The sequence below is a fragment of the Hypanus sabinus genome, chromosome 4 (assembly GCF_030144855.1).
Source record: "Hypanus sabinus isolate sHypSab1 chromosome 4, sHypSab1.hap1, whole genome shotgun sequence".
Lineage (NCBI taxonomy): Eukaryota > Metazoa > Chordata > Chondrichthyes > Myliobatiformes > Dasyatidae > Hypanus > Hypanus sabinus.
The window spans coordinates 142,720,613-142,739,668 of record NC_082709.1 but is presented as its reverse complement, the minus strand read 5'-3'; the positions used below and the strand labels follow the sequence as shown (position 1 = coordinate 142,739,668).

The following is a 19,056-nucleotide window of genomic DNA, read 5'->3' as shown; positions in this document are numbered from 1 at the left end:
CTTAGTCATATCGAAGAGTTGCTAACAGTGTCATTTCACTGATTTCTTATAAATAGCATGATGCCTCTTGCACTGACGTTGAAAATTCCATGGCCATGAATCAAGAGAGATACCCAAAAATATTTTTACATGCAGCTTATTTCTTCTGCATCACATGATATAGCTTCCTCATTCCAAAGTAATATCATGAATAGATTCAGTATTCAGAATCAAGGTGTGTGAGCAATGCATCCCAACATGCACGTTGGCAGCATAGCTGTTTTAGCACTACAAATGCCAACCAGTCTTCACACGTAGTGGTATGCTAACCCCAGAAGCCTCAAGCACTAGGGTGAACGTGGGCAAGAAAACCTATTCTTGATTACCATCTACCATCGTCCTTCTGCTGGTGTGTCTGTGTTTCTACATATCGAACAATGGGGCACAGAATGTGCTCTTGATGAGGAACCTCCATTTCCACTACCAGAGCGACTCGGAATGAGCTGCAGAATCCTGATGGGCAGACGCTGAAAAGTACAGCACACAACTAGGTCCTTTGACCCATCAAATGCAGATGGATATCTGACATTAATCCCACCCTGATCCACTTCATTCCTTCCATATTCTCCATCTTCAAACCCGACCAACCTCAACCCCAACCTGCCAAGATTCCCCCACCATCTTACACTCCGGGGCTATTTACAACTGCCAACTACCAACCTGCAGATTTTCGAGATATGGGAAGAAACTGCAGCACCCGAGGAAACCCATGCAGTTACAGGGAATACATGCAAAGATTACCATCTTCCATCCTTCCACTGTGCATGAATTAATGCTACACCACGTTGAACAATACTTGGAAGCAGTACCGAAAGTAGCAAGGAGACAGAATCAAACACAAGTCACCGGAGTTCAGAGATGTGAACTGCATCGATGCATCTGACATAACTAGTGGACTGGTGTGCAGCAGGTAGTAAATGAGCCCACACGAGGGATAATCTGCTTCATCATATCCTTGCCAATCTACCTGGATGATCTATGACAGCTCTGGGAAAAACAACCAAGCACAGTACTGTGGGGACCTTGCTTTGTCCTGTGTGGTACAGCAAGTGTCAACAGTCCCAGCAACTCAAAACCATGCATCCACATATAGTAAGATGTCCAGCACAATGGTTTGTAGAGTTATGATCTGACATATCCCTCCCTTTACTATTATGATCAAGTCATGCAATCAGCTCTGGCTGACTGATTGCAGAAGGACATGTGCCAAACATAACTCCAATTGCAGCTGCAATATGCACACAAACAGTAAAAATAATGAAATAGACAATCCAAGTGATCCCAGAGCCGAAGAATCAGATTGACGCTCTGCAGTTCTCGGGCATTAATGATAGATGACAATAAAACAACAAACTGGAGATGTCAGCTTAAACCATTTCCCCTTCTCAGTGATGGCGTGACCCAACATGCAACCACTAAATACAAGGCTGAAGCCTTTGTATCTATGTTCAGTCAGAGACAGCAATGATCTACTTCTCCTGAGATTTTATCATAGAAGCTGTTCTCCAGCCAAGTTGACTCAACTTGTAAAATGGGGGGTGGGGTGGGGGTGGGGAGGGAAAGTGAGCAACTGGATACATCACAAGACCATAAGACATAGGAGCAAAGTTAGGCCATTCAGCCCATTGAGTCATTCTCCACCATTCTATCATGGCTGATCCTGGAGCCCACTCAGAATCTACAGAACCAGATAACAGCCCAAGTATAAAACTGAAGATGTGTGTTCCAGAACTAATAGTGCTTGCAGACAAGTGGTTTCAATGCAGTTACAAATCTGATGTTTACCCAGTAGTGCATTTGCCTACAGGAGCACAGCTCTGTATAACCTCAACACCATCCAGGATAAAGCAGCCCATCCTGCAGCCTAAATTAATAATTCCTTTTTATTGCCTGCATACAATAGCAGCAGTTTGCATATTTTACAAAAGCATTCTACTTACTCCTGTAGTGTTGTTGAATTCAGTCCCAACAATGATGAAGCATTAGCGATATACGTCTAACACACCCAGAGTACTCAGGCAACACAACGTATCTCAGGCCTCAGTCACTCCAGGCTAAGGTTTTGGGTTGAATCTTTGGATCATAAAGAACAGGCAAGATATCCTGGCATTTCACAAATGAAAACTGACAGCAATATCTAGAGATCTGAGACAGCACCACTCAGTGTAACCTACAACACATTCTGCAACTGCTGGAAATCTTGAGCACCCCACACTGTAAATGTCAGGTGACCTCTGCCAGTCAGGCAGCATCTATGAAGGGTCTTGGCCTGAAACGTTGGCCGTTCGTTCCCCTTCTTAGACGCCGCCTGACTGGCCGAGTTCCTACACCATTCAGTGTATTCTGCTAGTAGCTAGCCAGAAAATTAAAGAACTACTGCATTTTTAATATTATCAACTAAATATTGTACAAACCAGAGAGGCAAGTGTTAACTGTTTACATTAATGCAATAAAGTTATTTTGATAGCAATCTATCTGGAATGTTCTGACATTCTGATGCTAGACATTTTGTTGCATTACTGAAATGTGAATCATCCATTATATTCTACCAATTCAGGGAGCATGCTTCCCACTAATCCTTTCTTCAAGTGACCAATTTGATGTCTAATGTCCTCCTACAGCTAGATGTGAAGAAACTTATGATGAGTATTTTGTTCTTTGTAGAAGTATCTACATGCATGACTCATCCACCTCCAGCTGCTATACAAATAGGTGCAACCTAGTTACTTTTCATGGCACATGCCTTGACCACGCAAGCTGAATCTAACTGAAGACACTTTAAATTCTTTTGGACATACATTATGGTAAGCCGTGAATGAAATTAAAATTATCGATCCATTCCACCTGCTGTTACTGACCATAATGTTCATGATTGTATGAAAATTGCAAGCATTTCTCCACAAGAGATTTCCTCTTAGTACCACAGCAGTGAAAATGCCCATTGATATGAACTACATTGATCTCTCAATTTCTTTTTGATTCAAGGTTTGACTGTAGTATTTATAATTCACTCTAATATTACTCCTTCATAGTTGATAAACTTTTAAAATTTTAGGCAACAACTTTCTTTTTCATCACATCCTCTTCCTCCTACCACCATTCTCTCACAACCCACACTTTGCAACCTCTCATTCTGACTGCCTCGGATTTTATTCACTCCTTTTCATTTGTTCATCCATCTCTGCTGTTCTATGTTAACAACGTAAGCATTATCCAATTCCAATTTCTTGCAACTATGATCACAAAAAACTTGTAGTTCACAGGGTGAGGGGAGAGGATGAGATTTCCACCATAAAACTGCCAGTGTTTCCTACCGTACAATAAAACTCTCAAAATTCAGTTTCATCGGGACACTAGTGATGTCAGACTATCAGATTTTCTGCACTTTTGGATGCTGTAACAATGGGACAAGTGACAGTACAAGAGACTGGCTTGACCAGGACCTGATTGACTAGGCCTAAGAAAAATGAAACATCTCATTGAAACAAACAAATTTCTGACAGGCTGGATGCAGGCAGAAACATCTCCAACCTAGGGGATATGAGGATCAACAAGGGGTCACAGTCTCAGGATACAGAACATAGAAAATGAGAAATCTCTACTTCAGAGAATGGTGAAAATGCAGTATAAAATACTCTATCACAGAAAGTAGTGGAGGAAAAGGTTGCAAATTATATTTAAGGAGAAAAAGATTCTAAGTCATAAAGGTCTCCAAAAAGACTTGGGAAGAGAGGGGGCATTCAGTATTGAGATAAAATTCAACCATGACCACACAATGACAGAGCAGCCTTGAAAAGCTAAAAAATCTACTCCCATTTTTCTGAGAGGAGTTCAGAGTGTGTGTTGTCTGATAAGTGTTCAGCAAGAAAATTTCTTAAGCCAGACCAATTCAACAGCCAGGACCTGATAAAACTAGTCCCTACCAGGAAACACATCAAGGAGTCTGCAATTATTTTAAGCCTTGCTTTTGTTGTGAGCAGATATCCAATATTAAAGGTGCACTGTGCAGTCCCGTTCTGCATGCCTTCACGTAATGGGTCTACATCAAGGTATGGAAACCACACAGATGCAATCTAATTTCAAAAGAAACTCCTTTGTATAGGGGATTATAAAAGCATACGGTACAGAAGAATTTCCATCTGCATGTCTTTTAACAATGACAGAAAAATTCAAGTGCTGAGTGTTCAGCAGCCATACCACAACAATTAAAATACCAGTAAATCACTGACTCAGCAGGAAAGACTGCCACTAGCTTGGACAATGGGAAGGAAGGAGGCAAACAAGTGTTGAATATTTTATATCCCAAGTGTGATGAGATGGCAAGCTACTTTTAAACAATTTATGAACACATGCTATGAGGCCTATTTACTGTTCTACCCATTTGAGGGTATTATTTATCAAGGAACTGTGACATTTTCTCTTTTACCAAAAAAATTCCTTCATTGAATTTGTTTGCTCTCTACACGGCCCACCTTTGAATTTATGAACACTATTTTGAAGTCTTCAGCTTTAATTATGACCTCAATTTGTTGTCAGCTACAGATTCCAAAATCCTATTTCTTGAATCCCAAGCATCAACATCAACCAATGTTAATTAGGCCCAGCTCAGTCTCTTTCAAGCTTTATTGGCAGCACACCCCGTCTTCAGAGAAAGGACTTTATAGGTTCAAACCAGTTAAATGAATCAATCACAAAATTCCATATCAGATGGAACACTGTAATTTTGGAAGTCCCGAGTTCTGACGAGTTTTGAACTACAAACTCCTCAGTTCCCTCAGCAGGATGCAGCAATTGAAAGATCAAGAATGCAAATGATGGAAATTTGAAATACAAACATACGTCGAGAAATATTCAACAGGTCAGACAGTAAAAAAGAAACATAACATTTCAGAATAAAGATCTTCTTGCCAGTCAGAACTTGTTTATTTCTCCCTATGTTGAGTTTATCCCTTCCCTTGGTCCATTTCCTTCCTACTTACACTTCTCACATCTCTAATGCCTCAGGTATTTTTTGAAGATTCTGGCTTCCTGGTCCCTCCTATTGGATCTTCATCATCACTTTATAATCTCTCCACATCTTAATCCCACATTAAAATTGTCCAAGGGCTCATTGCTTCTTTCTTAATCAGAGGCCCAACAGCCTCTGTGTTTTTTTAAGCCAATGTAACTTTTTTCAGATCCTATGTGCAGTTATTGGATATCATGAGGGCCAAAAGTACACCTGTCATTTCATGAGATGTGTGGAACAGTCTTTGTTTCAGTCCTCAGAACTCTTTCTCTGGTATATTGCTTCTTGTACTCATACAGAAATTGAGAACATGCTTTCTTTTGCTTTAACTGCCTCCTGCTCTCACTTGCACATTATCCATTACAGATTCTTCCCTTACATTTTTGTACCTCTTCATCTTAAAAGGGTGCAACCCAAGCTTTTAGAATTCTACACTGGGTCCAAATGTAAAATCTGTACATGACAAGTGTTATTGACTCTCACAGCTTTCTTGACTATACTTCCATCCACCCAGCATCCTTTGAGGACTTCATTCTATTCTTCTAGTTCCTCCATCTCCAATAAGTATCTCCACTCAGATCCTCAAATTTTCTCTTCTTGAAATAAGGCCTCTACTGTAACATAATTGTCAGATTTCTTGACCACACGTCATTCATTTACTATCCCTCTTCTCTCTTCCCTTCTCCTCCAAGAGATGACAAGATGAGAGCTTCCCTGGTGTTCACCTTCCACCTCAGTGGCCTTTGCACTCAATTTATAGAAATACGGAAAACCTACAGCACAATACAGGACCTTTGGTCCACAAAGTTGTGCTGAACATGTCCCAATCTTAGAAATTACTAGGCTTACCTATCGCCCTCTATTTTGCTAAGCTCCACGTACCTATCTAAAAGCCTCTTAAAAGACACTATTGTATCCGCCTCCACCAACGTTGCCGGCAGCCCATTCCACGTACTCACCACTCTCCGAGTAAAAATCTTACCCCTGACATCTCCTCTGTACCTACTCCTCAGCACATTAAACCTGTGTCCTCTTGTGGCAACCATTTCAGCCCTGGGAAAAAGCCTCTGACTATCCACATGATCAATGCCTCTCATCATCTTGTACCCCTCTATCAAGTCACCTCTCATTCTCCGTTGCTCCAAGGAGAAAAGGCCAAGTTCACTTAACCTATTCTCATAAGGCATGCTCCCCAATCCAGGCAATATCCTTGTAAATCTCCTCTGCACCCTTTCTATGGCTTCCACATCCTTCCTGTAATGAGGCGACCAGAACGGAGCACAGCACTCCAAGTGGGGTCTGACCAGGGTCCATCATTACCTCTTGGCTCCTAAATTCAATTCCACGATTGATGAAGGCCAATACACCATACACCTTCTTAACCACACAGTCAACCTGCGTAGCTGCTTTGAGTGTCCTCTGGACTTGGACCCCAAGATCCTTCTGATCCTCCAAACTGCCAAGAGTCTTATGATTAATACTATATTCTGCCATATATTTGACCTACCAAAATGAATCACTTCACACTTAACTGGGTTGAACTGCATCTGCCACTTCTCAGCCCAGTTTTGCATCTTATCAATGTCCCACTGTAACCTCTGACAGTCCTCCACACCATCCACAACACCCCCAACCTTTGAGTCATCAACAAACTTACTAACCCATCCCTCCACTTTCTCATCCAGATCATTTATAAAAATCACGAAGAGCAAAGGTCCCAGAACAGATCCCTGAGGCACTCCACTGGTGACCGACCTCCATGCAGAATATGACCCATCTATAACCACTCTTTGCCTTCTGTGGTAAGCCATTTCTAGATCCACAAAGCAATGTCCCCTTGGATCTCAAGCCTCCTTACTTTCTCAATAAGCTGTGCATGGGGTACCTTTTCAAATGCCTTGCTGAATTCCATATACACTACATCTACTGCTCTACCTTCATCAATGTGTTTAGTCACGTCCTCCAAAAATTCAATCAGGCTCATAAGGCATGATCTGCCCTTGACAAAGCCATTCTGACTACTCCTAATCATATTATACCTTTCCAAATGTTCATAAATCCTGTCTCTCAGGATCTTCTCCATCAACTTACCAACCACTGAGGTAAGACTCACTGGTCTATAATTTGCTGGGCTATCTCTACTCCCTTTCTTGAATAAAGGAACAACATCCACAACCCTCCAATCCTCCAGAACCTCTCCCATCTCCATTGATGATGCAAACATCATCACCAGAGGCTCAGCAATCTCCTCCCCCACCTCCCACAGTAGCCTGGGTTACATCTCATCCAGTCCTGGCAACTTATCTAACGATGCTTTCCAAAGATCCAGCACATCCTCTTTCTTAATATCTACATGCTCAAGCTTTTCAGTCTGCTGCAGATCATCACTACTATCACCAAGATCCTTTTCCATAGTGAATACTGAAATAAAGAATTCATTAAGTATCTCTGCTATTTCAGGGAGAAGCACTGTTGACTTTTCAGGCCAAGACCCTTTGTCAGGACTTCGTCGACAGTGCTTCTCCCTATAGATGCTGCCTGGCATGCTGCATTCCACCAGCATTTTGTGTGTTGCTTGAATTTCCAGCATCTGCAGATTTCCTCGCCTCTGCTATTTCCTCCGGTTCCATACATACGCTCCCACTGTCACACTTAATTGGTCTTATTCTTTCATGTCTTATCCTCTTGCTCTTCACAAACTTGTAGAATGCCTTGGAGTTTTCCTTAAATCCTGCCCACCAAGGCCTTCTCATGGCCCCTCCTGGTTCTCCTAATTTCCTTCTTAAGCTCCTTCCTATTAGCCTTATAATCTTCTAAATCTCTAACATTACCTAGCTCTCTCAACCTTTTGTAAGCTTTTCTCAACTTCTTGACTAGATTTATTACAGCCTTTGTACACCACGGTTCCTGTACCCTACCATAACTTCCCTGTCTCATTGGAACGTAACTATACAGAACTCCACACAAATACCCCCTGAATATTTGCCACATTCCTTCCATACTTTCCCTGAGAACATCTGTTTCCAATTTAAGCCTCCAATTTCCTGCCTGATAGCCTTATAATTTCCCTTACTCCAATTACAGGTGGTCCCTGAGTTATGAACGTCCAAGTTACGAACAACTCGTACTTACAAACTGAGGAAGGAGTATGCCGTCTGCCATTTTAAGTTGGATCGCGACGCTGTCCGCCATTTTAAGTCATTGCCGTTGACACTGTGTTGAGTGTGTAACTTTGCATTTGGCTTAAATTTTTCTTAGCAAGATTCACCCTGACCCCACCTGAGCCCCCTTTTCTGGTCGGCTGGTGGCGCAGTGAGATCAGCACTGGGCTCGAGAACAGAGGTTCCTGAGTTCGATCCAGTGACAGACCGCTTCCGAGCGCACTCTCCATCTGTGCCGGGTTGATGTCAAGTTCGCAACTCGATCTCATAAAAACGAAAACACACTGCCACCTCCGGTTTAAATTCTCACGCGGAATATTGTGGAGGATCAAATACCCACACCCAGCACAGCCCCCACTTGTCCCATTTAACCTGTCTCAGTGCGGTGGACTTTAGGACCCGGGGAATTCAGTGCGGTGGTCCTTAGGACCCAGTGGACCTCGGGAGACGGTGAAGATCGAGTCCTGCCACCCACAGTGTTTCTGTTCTGTTGACAGGAAGCGATCGTGATTGAAAATAAAGTGGAAATAATAAAGCATTTGGAAAGAGGTGAAATGCCATCGGTCATTGGAAAAGCATTAGGCTACAGTCGATCAACGACTGGAACAATTTTAAAGGATAAAGGATGGTGAGAATAAAGGAAGATGTGAAAGGCCCTGCCCCGATGAAAGCTACAACTATTGAGAAGCAACACAGTGGTTTAATTATTGGAATACATACATTTCCTAAGTGTTTTATATGCATAGAAAGGTAAAATATATGCTATATACTAAGACAAACGTTTGACTAACTGATGCTAAATAATACCAGATGTACTTGTTCCAACTTACGTACAAATCCGATTTAAAGACGGACTCAGGAACGGAACTCGTTCATAACCCAGGGACTGCCTGTATACACTTTTCTAACTTGTCTGTTGCTATCTCTCTTCAATGCTATTGTAAAGGAGACAGAATTATGATCACTATCTCCAAAATGCTCTCCCACTGAGAGATCTGACACCTGACCAGGTTCATTTCCCAATAGCAAATCAAGTACAGCCTCTCGTCTTGTAGGCTTATCTACATATTGTGTCAAGAAACCATCCTGAACATACCTGACAAACTCCACCCCATCTAAACCCCTTGCTCTGTCTATATCATCCTTCAAAACTGTTATAACTTCAGCACAATTGCATTCCCTCCTAGCATTTGGTAGGGATTGTTCTTTTCGTGATTCCCTGCTCCACCAATTATTGCCCTTCTTATGCCACTTTCCTAGGCAACTACATATGACACATCCATCCTTTCACCCATTTCTTTCTCACTGGCAAAATAGGTGAAGTAGAGAATCACTTGTACTTCTTTCAATGAAATGTTCATAATGTGACCTCATAATGAAACCAAAATGCTGATTGGGTGAGAACACCTGCATAAAAATTGATAGGGACAACCTTGAGCTGCCAGTTCTTTTGCCACTTTAATTCTCCATCAATCTCACATTCTGAAATGTGTGCATGGCCTTTTACATTGTTATGACAAACCCAACACAGCTTTGAGCAACAACTTGACATAGCTGTTCTCTGGACTCAACATGGAATTCTACAACATCAGGTAGCTCACTTTCATTGGTTGTATCAGAATGGGCCATTTATGCTGCAAGTCATCTGCCTGATTTTGGCTCAGCCCTTCTCGTTCCTGACTTGGACGTATCCTACAGCTTTTCACAACTTTTCATGCTTCTATGTAAAGTGTTCACCCCTCTCTAACTGCACCCATTAACACATCAACTGGATGGTATCTAACAGCAACTCAGATTTTACCCCACAGACGCTTCCTTGGTTTTCTCCATCCTTTATCCTTCCCCCATCTTCTGCATAACTCAAAGTTGATTTCACTTTTTCCCAGCTTCGACACGACATCTTTGACGTGAAATTTTAACCTTTTTCTCTTTCTGCAGACTGTCTTTTAAATCCAAGCATTTCCAGCATTTTCTCTATGGGTGTAGAAGACCTTAGAATTTTTTCTGAAGACCAGAGCAGAGTTATCACCGGTGTTTTGGCTATTATTTATCACTCATTCATATTATGTTTTGTAACTTGAAAGCATTAAACTAATTCAAAGGAGGACACGAGAGTCCGAAGTGTGAGTCCAACTTTGTTTACTTTATGAGAGGCATTCACATGTGATAGTGTGATGACGTATGCAATTCATGTATTTACACAAATAACCCATAATGAATGATTGAAATGAGCAAGAATGCTTAATCAGACAATATATTGACAAGATTACTCATATATTACTAAAATATTAAATACACAGCACTCCTTCCAGCTTAGCTATAAATTCCAACTCAATAGAAAACTCACCTCAACTATATACACAGTATATTATATAACACACCTACCATACACAGGCATCCACAGTAAAATTTAAATTGTCCCATTCAGGCCTAAAGATTTAATTGCTGAGGAGGATTGAGGGATGACTTCCAGGGTATCACTCTGCTGGGCAGCGGAGACTTGTGGCTGTGAAAACAATCTCAGGTTCTTGGGCCTTGTCTGTGGTGGTTGTAGAGTTGACTCTGATACTGTAGAACATGGTCCTGACAGCTCTGGATACCTTTCCCCCCATTCCTTTATCTTCCAGTTTGTGCATCTTGATCTTGGGAAGATGGATTTAGTTCCCTGGGGTATTCTCTTATTAATCCTTCTATTGCTCCCTTTACAATCTGATTTCTGCTCTTGGTTTTCTTATCCATAATATCAATTGAATAATCCTCTGATTTTATATCTCCATTGACTTCTTTCTTTTTGGCCTTCCATTTATCGAGCTGGTCTTTGCATTTACTTTTTACAAGCAGTCTTTTTGTTTCCCGCTTTAAGTTCATATAATAACTTTAATGTACACAGTGTAGATTCTGCCTCTTTATACTAATAAAAGCCAAATGCTTTAAAGTTTCTTCAAGCTCCTTACAGCTTAAAACTAAGCCACATTTTGTAACTAACTGATTAACACATAAGCTTTTCTTAGATGCTTTGTCTACAAAAACTGTTGTAGTCAGACCACTGTTTTTATCACTTTTTCAATCAGCATGGTCCTTCCATGGTCTAATGTTTTCTAACCAGAGGCACTGTGGTTGGCACCAACACCTGTTTGTCCTCTGTTGGGCAATGGCTCATGGTGTTCAGCTTGGAAACAGCTGTGGCATCATCCAGCACCTTTCTTAATTTGCTTTTAGTCGACTTTATTGTAGAGAATGTCGTATGAAAATGGTGCATGGATCTCCAATCAGGTTGTAGTTCTCTCAGCCAATTATATCCCCACAATGCTGGCCCTCCCGGTTTTACCACAGACAAGTTCAATGTGGCTTGCTGATCGTTGTATTTCACTGTCTTGAATGTCATTCCTACAGGAGTTATTTTTTCTCCAGTACAAGTTCTCAGTTGGATATCTGCAGGCTTTATTTTAGTATCTTTGGTTTGGCTGTTTCAGTCATTCCTCAAAATGGATATGAACAGCATTTCAGTGTCCAATTCCATTTTAATTAATTTGCTGATCACCACTGGTGCAAGCCATGTTGCTTATCTATTGTTAATTTACTTACTGTAAATCTCAAGGTTACGTAATAGGGCAGCACACAGTACCAGCAGCACAGGTTCAATTCCTGCCACTGCCTGTAAGGAGACTGAGCATTTTCCCCATGGCTGCATGGGTTTCTTTCCACAGTCCAAAGACATTCTGGTTAGTTGGTTAATTAATCATTGTAAATTATCCCATGATTAGGCTAAATTCGGGGTATTGCTGGGTGGCACAGGTCAAAGGGCCTATTCTGCACAGTATCTCAAAAAATAAATAAACCTGTGTCATTCTCATCACTATCAGATTTATCATACAGTGTGCAGATTAGTGCTCCTTTAGCAACTGCAACTTAAACCTTTTTCCTTTTCTTTTCTCTGTGCAGTCCATTTATTTTTGTATACCCGACATGCTCTTTGTAAGTGACCTACTTTGTTGGATTTTCTTCAGGTTTCATCTTTAAACCTGCACTGGTTTGGTGCATGTGAGCCTGTGCCACGATGGTAACACAATTTGGTTGGCCAGGCTGGCCTCTCTCTGGATGCTCTAATTTCATTCACACTCACTTTCATTCCTGACTGCAACCCAATTGCATCTCTATCTGCAGTTTCCATAGAAACAGAAATATCAACTGCCCTTTTAAATGTAAGTTGTGCCTCAGTTAGGAGCTGTTTTTGAAAGCTCACAAACTAAATGATCCCTCAGTGCATTATTAAACCCATTATTGAACTGACAATGCTCAGACAATCTCTTCAATTCAGCCAGGTACACTGAAATAAACTTCAAACACGAGGAAATCTGCAGATGCTGGGAATTCAAAAAACACACACAAAATGCTGCCTAGCCTGCTGTGTTCTGCCAGCATTTTGTGTGTGTTGTCTGAAATAAACTCTCTCTTTTTGATTTAATTTATGAAATTTAGAGTGTTTGGCAATCAACAGTGACTTCGGTTGTAATTGTTCCTGCATCATTGTCACAATATTAGCCAAGCTCATTTCGGATGGTTTGGTTGGAGCAGTTAAACTTCAAAGCAAACTGTGCACCTTTAAAACTAATGCACTTAGCATAATTGGTACTTGTTCTCAATGGCTATTTTCTTTGCTTCAAAACACTGTTCAATTAGCTCAGCATACATAAGCCAGTTAACTTTTATGGAATCAAACATGCCAATCTTTCTGATATAGTCAACAATTTCTGTTTTTTTAAAAATTATTCTCACCTGGTACTCACTCTTTATGAACCTGTGAACTCTTCCGTTTATTGACCTTTTTTTTCCAAAGCTTGATTATGTCTTCCCTTCTGGAGAACATGTACAGTGCTACTTTAAAAAAAATATAAACGTGCTGGGCTGCATTTTTTTAAACCTGCTGTTTCTTGCTGTGTTTTTGTTTTAAAAAACTTGCCATTCTTTCCTGTGTTTCAACACCTCAATGCCAATGTTATATTTTGTAACTTCAAAACATTAAACTAGTTCAAAAGGAAGACATGCACATTTGAAATATGAGTCTAACTTAGTGTTTACTTTAAACGAGGTGCACGCACACCACTTGGTAGCATGATTACATATGCAATTCATGTATTTATACAATAACCCATAATGAACGATTGAAATCAACAAGAATGCTTAATCAAATATATTTACAAGATAACTCAAATATTATTAAATACACATCATTTACTCTTCACCAAATTGGATTGGGTTAAAACGTCAACTTAGCTGCTTGTCACTGACAGACAGAGTTTGGACAAGTCTTACATGATAAATCATCTCTTATTTCTTCAAGTAATCAGGCAAGATCCTTTGCAAATAAGATGGAAAATTAACTCTGGTGATGTTAAAATTACAACATTAAATAATTATAATTGGCAAATGCAAGGCTCAAATGCCCATTACTCAAGATATTAAGTTTGATAAGTTTTCCCAAGACAAGTTATCCTGTACTTTAATGTTCATAAAACATTTAAACAATGATCAAAAGTAGTTTCAAACCATGTCACAGTACATGTTCGATGGAAGGAGCTATTAGGATGGGTTATTCGAGGAGTTGAGACTTTTAAAAGGATAGGTGATCCAAAAGTTTAAGCATGGAGCTCCAGAATTTAGGCTGAGATTGTCAATGGCATGGGTGGTAAATTCCTTAGTTTTTTTAAAAAAAATGTGCAAGATGCTGGAACTAGGGTAATGTGGACTCAAAAAGGAGGAAAGGTTAGTTTTATTTGTCAAAAGATAGTGAAATGCATTATCTTGCATCAAATCAAATCAGCTGGGCAGCCTGCAAGGGTCACCATGTTTCCAGTGCCAATATAGCATTCCCATAACTCACTGCTCCTAACCCGTGCATCTTTGGAATGTAGGAAGAAACCCAAGTACCCAGAGGAAACCCACCCACTCACAGGGAGAATATAGAAACTCCTTAGTCAGCAGCAGGAATTGAACTGTGATCGTACAGCTGGCCGCTGTAAAGCCTTACACTAATCGTTACACAACCATGCCACCCCAGTCAAACAGCAGCTTACAAGGAAAGTGCCAGCTAGCCAATAGTTCCTGAATGGCTACAAGTATAATTGAGATTAACTGTTAACTTTCAAATGGATCCTTTATCATAATGACTGTAACACTACTTTCTATGTTGATCAAACACTGCAGTGAAATCATACAAATTGTGCTGAGAAAGATAATTTTAAAGACAATTTCAGATGAGAAAGAGAATAATTTTGGCTTAAAAGCTTAGGCCTTTTTGTTGTTTGAAAGAATAGCAATCAAAAGGTGATAAACTAAGACAGGTCTCTTTAGAGAAGTGCTTGGTTAACTCAAATAAGGTGAAAGTATCAATTTTTAAAAAAAATTTGTACAATACATATCCTAAGGACAAACTGAGTCACTGTTATCTTACTTACACAGTGAATTGTTAAACTCATTGCTCACTCTTGGAACTATATGATATGTATTTAACAGTGGTTTCATAATTTTATAAAAATTAATCTGTGCTCACTGCTCATGCCAACTTATGAATCTGACTGCAAATTTACATGCATAATTAAATTGTCCAATACTACATTCCCAGAAGCACCTGGAAAATTAGTAGATAACAACTATTGGAAGACCCTCATTTGGTTTTCTCAACCAAAGGAAAGAAGGTACTTGATTCCAAATACAGTGAAATGTGAGAAACATCTAAAACAATTTAAATCCACCAAATTCAATGAACTAAAAAAAAGAGCTTAATTCCACAGACATCAACATTGTTACTAAAATGCTTTATTAATTTCCTTAGTTTCTTTACCACATAATAAATGACTGGGTCTGTCAGGAATCATCTGCTGTGAGTTACAGACAGTTCCTTATGAAGTTTATACATCAAGTTTAAAAAGTGATCAGGGCATGTTGCAACGACTGCGGAGCAGGAGATTGCTTGTGTTAATAGTTACTTAGCAAGGGCCAATGAAAAGAAGGAAGGTGTAAGCAGAGCGGCCATTGTGTGAGTGGGTCAGTGTTAGAGTAGTCAGGCTTTGGATCATCAGGCTTCAGCGAGAACAGGTGTGCAGGCTAGTAATTAAGCATTAGAGGTTAGTGGTATAATAAGATGGTAGTTCAGGCAGTGGAATATTCCTTCTCTGAGATGTGGGATTAAGGGTACCTGACAATCTCCCTGATGATTATCACTTGCAGAAAGTGTATCTGACTCTAGCTCCTGATCGACAAGGTCAGTGAACTGGAGCTGAATGTACACAAGACCATCCACGAGTACGGAAATGTCATAGTTGAGCCTTTTAATGAGATAGTCACATCCAGAGTGCAGGCTTCAGGTGGTAGATGTGACCGTCAGACAAAGTAAGCGAGTAAGCAGTCAGTGCAGGGTACCCCAGTGCCCATTTTCCTCGGCCACAGATATTGCTGGGGGGGGGGGAGGGGAATGACCTATCGAGGCAGAACAGCAGCAGCCAGGCCAGTGGAACTGTGACTGGCTCTGAAACTCAGCTGGGAAGGATAAAGTCAAGAAGAGAGACAGTGATAGGAATCTCAATAGCTGGGTGGTGGCGGAGGGAGAGACAGTCAAGAGATTCCGTGGCCATGAAAAAGATGCCAGAATGGTATCTTGCCTCCCAGGTACTAGGGTCCAGGATATCTCAGAGCCGCTGTAGAAGATTCACATGAAGGAGGGTGAGCAGGCAGGGGTAATGGTGCACATTGGCTACAATGTCTTAGGTAGAAAGGGGGAAAAGAGGTCCTTCACAGTGAGTCTAGGGAGTTAGGGAAAGGGCTGAAGAGAAGGACCTCCAAGGAAGTAATCTCCGGATTACTTACTGCCATTTGCTCAACAGGGCAGGAATAGGTTGACAGTGCAGATGAATGAGTGGCTGAGGAAATGCAGGGGTCAGAATTCCAGACTTTTGGATTGGAATCCTTTTCAGTAAGATATGACAGGTACAAAAAGGACAGGATACACCTGAACCTGAGGGACACCAATATCCTTGTAGGCAAGTCTGCTAGAGCTGTTGGAGAGGGTCTAAACTAATTTGGCAGGGGCATGGGAATCGGAGTAATAGGGCGATTGGTATAGTGAGACTCTGAGAAAGTATGGACAGATGATTGGGCAAGATTTCAGTCAGTGGGATGAGTCTAAGTCTAACATGGGGGTAAAATCAAAAAGTGTGATGAATAAAGGGATAATATTTGAATGCACGCAGTACACAAAATAAGGCAGATGATCTTGTAGTGCAGTTAGAGATTGGCAGGTATGACATTGTGGGTGTCACTGAATCGTGGCTGAAAGAAGATCACAGTTGGGAGCTTAACATCCAAGGGTACGCATTGTATTGAAAGGACAGGCAGGTAGGCAGAGGGGGTGGGGTAGCTCTGTTGGTAAACAATGGAATCAAATCTTTAAAATAGGGTGACATAGGAACAGAAGACATTCAAAGCCAAAGTAAATTTATTATCAAAGCGCATACATGTCACCAGATACAACCCTGAGATTAATTTTCTTGCAGCTATACAGTAAATTTAAGAAACAAAATAAAATCAATGTAAGAGTGCACCCAATCAGATGGGCAAACAATTAATGTGCAACAGACAACAAACTGGGCAAATACTAAAGAAAAACAGAATAATAACAATAACTAAACAAAGTTAGCAATAAATATTGAGTCCTTGAAAGTGAATCAATATATTCTAGGAACAGTTCAGTTATAGGTTGAGTGAAGTTATCCCCACTCGTTCAAGAGCCTGATAGTTAAGGGGTAATAACTGTTCCTGAACCTGGTGGTGTGGGTCCTGAGACTCCTGTACCTTCTTTCTGATGGCAGTAACAAGAAGAGAAGAGACCATGGCTTAGTTGGTGAGGGTCCTTGATGATGGATGGTGCTTTCTTGCAAAAATGCTCCATGCAGATATGCTCAATGGTGGTGAGGGCCTTAACTGTGATGGACTGAGTCACATCCATTTCTTTTTGGAGTAGTTTCTATTCCTTAGCTCTTGAAGAATCCTTGTGGGTAGAGTTAAGAAACTGCAAGGTAAAAAGAACCTGATGGGAATTATATACAGGCTTCCAAACAGTAGCCAGGATGTGGGATACAAGTTACAACAAATACAAAAGTTTCAATCATTCCATTTAATATCAGAGAAATATATACAATATGCAACCTGAAATTCTTGTTTGTCGCAGACATCCAAGTAGAGCATAGAACACAGAAAATCTACAGCACAATACTGGCCCTTCGGCCCATAAAGCTGTGCTGAACATGTACTTACTTTAGAAATTACCTAGGATTACCCATAGCCCTCTGTTTTTCTAAATTCTATGTACCTATCCAGAAGTCTCTTAAAAGACTATCATATCCGCCTTCACCACCGTCGCTGGCAGCCCATTCCACGCACTCACCACTCTCTGCGTAAAAAACTTACCCCGACATCTCCTCTGTACCTACTTCCAAGCATCTTAAAACTGTACCCTCTTGTGTTAGCCATTTCAGCCCCGGAAAAAATCTTCTGACTATCCACACAATCAATGCCTCTATCAGGTCACCCCTCATCCTCTGTTGCTCCAAGGAGAAAAGGCTAAGTTCACTCAACCTATTCTCATAAGGCATGCTCCTCAATCCAGGCAAAATCCTTGTAAATCTCCTCTGTACCCTTTTATAGTTTCCACATCCTTCCTGTAGTGAGGTGACCAGAACTGAGCACAGTACTCCAAGTGGGGTCTGACTAGGGTCCTATACAGTCGTGAATCGTGGGGGGACCAATATCCTAGCGGGGAGGTTTGCTAGGGCTACAGGGCGGACTTTAAACTAGTAAGATGGGGGGGGGGGGGGCGGGAGACTATTTGAGGAGACTATGGGAGAGGAGGTTAGTTCACCAGTGGAGCAAGTAAATAGACAGTGTGAGGGAGGAAAGGCAGGTGATGGAGAAGGGATGCGTTCAGCCCGAAGATGTAGGGGAGAAGAAAGAAAAGGATAATAAATTTGAATGCATTGTTAGGGATGGAAAGAGAGGAGGAGATGGAGAGAATCTTAAATGTATCTATTTTAATGCTAGGAGCATTGTAAGAAAGGTGGATGAGCTTAAAGCGTGGATTGATACCTGGAATTATGATGTTGTAGCTATTAGTGAAACATGGTTGCAGGAAGGGTGTGATTGGCAACTAAATAATCCTGGATTTAGTTGCTTCAGGTGTGATAGAGTAGGAGGGGCCAGAGGAGGAGGTGTTGCATTGCTTGTCCGAGAAAATCTTATGGCGGTGCTTTGGAAGGATAGATTAGAGAGCTCCTCTAGGGAGGCCATTTGGATGGAATTGAAGAATGGGAAGGTTCAGTAACACTGATAGGAGTGTATTATAGGCCACCTAATGGGGCGCGTGAGTTGGAAGAGCAAATGTGTAAGGGGATAGCAGATATTTGTAGTAAACACAAGGTGGTGATTGTGGGAGATTTTAATTTTCCACACGTAGACTGGGAAGCTCATTCTGTAAAAGGGCTGGATGGTTTAGAGTTTGTGAAATGTGTGCAGGATAGTTTTTTGCAACAATACATAGAAGTACCGACTAGAGATGGGGCAGTGTTGGATCTCCTGTTAGGGAATGCGATAGGTCAGCTGACAGATGTATGTGTTGGGGAGCACTTCGGGTCCAGTGATCACAATAGCATTAGCTTCAATATAATTATGGAGAAGAACAGGACTGGACCTAGAGTTGAGATTTTTGATTGGAGAAAGGCTAACTTTGAGGGGATGCGAAGGGATTTAGAGAGAGTGGATTGGGTCAAGTTGTTTTATGGGAAGAATGTAATAGAGAAA

General features: G+C 41.0%; 1 protein-coding gene across 2 annotated transcripts in view; it reads right to left on the bottom strand.

The window, feature by feature from the left end:
* sytl5 (synaptotagmin-like 5) overlaps positions 1–19,056 on the bottom strand; it is a 182,020-nt gene that overhangs the window by 86,887 nt on the left and 76,077 nt on the right. The gene's annotated exons all lie outside the window — the stretch shown is intronic.